Genomic DNA, 1,703 nt, shown 5'->3' with positions numbered 1-1,703 from the left:
TTTCTCTCAAAATCAAATGTTTGTACATTTGTCATTGAATACTAAAAGGATTCCGTTGTAAAAAGGCATGCTTTTAAAAGATTGGATTTTCCTAAATTGATGTACCAATGCTTTCCTCTAAAATGAACTTGTACTGCCCATTGGGTTAGAGTGTTGCCCGATATGCCAAGGTTGCAGGTTCAATCCCTAGTCAGAGCATATAAGAATCAACCAATGAATGCATAAATAAGTGGAACAACAAATCAGTGTTTCTCTCTTGCTCTCTCTCCCTTCCTCTCTCTCTCTAAAAATCAATACATTAAAAAAATAAAATGAACTTGTACTTGTGGATCATCTGCTACAGAGCTTACAGAGCCTACACTGGTAATATTTTATTATATAACTAGAGGCCTGGTGCACAAAAATTTGTGCACTGGGGGGGGGTCCCTCAGCCTGGCCTGTGCCCTCTTGTAGTCTGGGACCCCTTGGGGGATGACCACCTGCTGGCTTAGGCCCGCTCCCCGGGGGATTGGGCCTAAGCTGGCAGTCAGACATCCCTCTTGCAGCCCGGGAGCCCTCGGGGGATGTCCACTTGCCAGCGGGGAGCAGGCCTAAGCTGCAGTCGGACATCCTTAGCACTGCTGAGGCAGGAGAGGCTCCCACCACCACCGCTGCACTGGCAGCCATCAGCCTAGCTTGTGGCTGAGCAGAGCTCCCCCTGTGGGAGCGCACTGACCACCAGGGGGCAGCTCCTGCATTGAGCGTCTGCTCCCTGGTGGTCAGTGTGTGTCATAGTGACCAGTCATTCCCAGTCGTTCTGCTGTTAGGGTCAGTTTGCATATTACCCTTTTACTATATGGGACAGAGGCCTGGTGCACGGGTGGGGGCCAGCTGGTTTGCCCCGAAGGGTGTCCGGATCAGGGTGAGGGTCCCGCTTGGGTGCCTGGCCAGCCTGGGTGAGGGGCTGATGGCTGTTTGTAGCTGGTCACATCCCCTTCAGGGTGAGGGTCCCCACTGGGGTGCCTGGCCAGCCTGGATGAGGGGCTCATGGCTGTTTTCAGGCTGGCCACATCCCCTTTAGGGTTGGGGTCCCCACTGGGGTGCCTGGCCAGTCTGGGTGAGGGGCTGAGGGCCGTTTTCAGGCTGGCGGGCGACTGAAGCTCCCAGCCTCTCCTTTTTTTCTTTTTTTTTTTATTCTGGATTTTGTTCTTTTTTTTTTATTCTGGGTTTTGTTTAGCTTCTATAATTGAAACTTTGTTGCCGTCACTGGAGCTGAGAGTCAGCTCCTACTGCTCCAGCTCTGTGGCCACGGCCTGCTGAAAGCAGGTATCTGGGGTTTGTTTAGCTTCTATAATTTAAACTTTGTTGCTTTCGGAGCTCAGAGCTGGGCCGCTGCAGGTGGGGAACCTTGGCTTCCTCCATCACTGGAGCAAGCAAGCCTCCTGCTCGCTTCAGCTGCGTGGCTGCCGGCCACCATCTTGGTTGGGTTAATTTGCATATCGTGCTGATTAGCCTATGGGAGGCGTAGCGAAGGTATGGTCAATTACCATGTTTGTCTATTATTAGATAGATAGGATATGAAAGTGTTGGTGAGCCTTGGAATTTTCAGTATTGTTTCTGTTTTTAGAAATCTAGAGATTCCAGTTGGGATCAAGTTGGCAGCCAGATCCTTATACTTTGTGTCCTGAGGAGCAGCTCTTACCAGTGGTGGTGACAGAGCCTGC

General features: G+C 51.0%; 1 pseudogene across 1 annotated transcript in view; it reads left to right on the top strand.

The window, feature by feature from the left end:
• Positions 1-1,703, top strand: part of LOC102421339 — a 5,489-nt pseudogene extending 3,786 nt beyond the window's left edge. The window contains exon 3 of the transcript XR_329847.3: positions 1,607-1,703. The product of XR_329847.3 is annotated as a BET1 homolog pseudogene, transcript variant X3 (transcript). The remainder of the gene's footprint in view (positions 1-1,606) is intronic.

The sequence above is a fragment of the Myotis lucifugus genome, unplaced genomic scaffold (genome assembly GCF_000147115.1).
Source record: "Myotis lucifugus unplaced genomic scaffold, Myoluc2.0 scaffold_30, whole genome shotgun sequence".
Taxonomy (NCBI): domain Eukaryota; kingdom Metazoa; phylum Chordata; class Mammalia; order Chiroptera; family Vespertilionidae; genus Myotis; species Myotis lucifugus.
The sequence above is the reverse complement of the archived record's forward strand: the minus strand, read 5'-3'. Positions and strand labels throughout refer to the sequence as shown.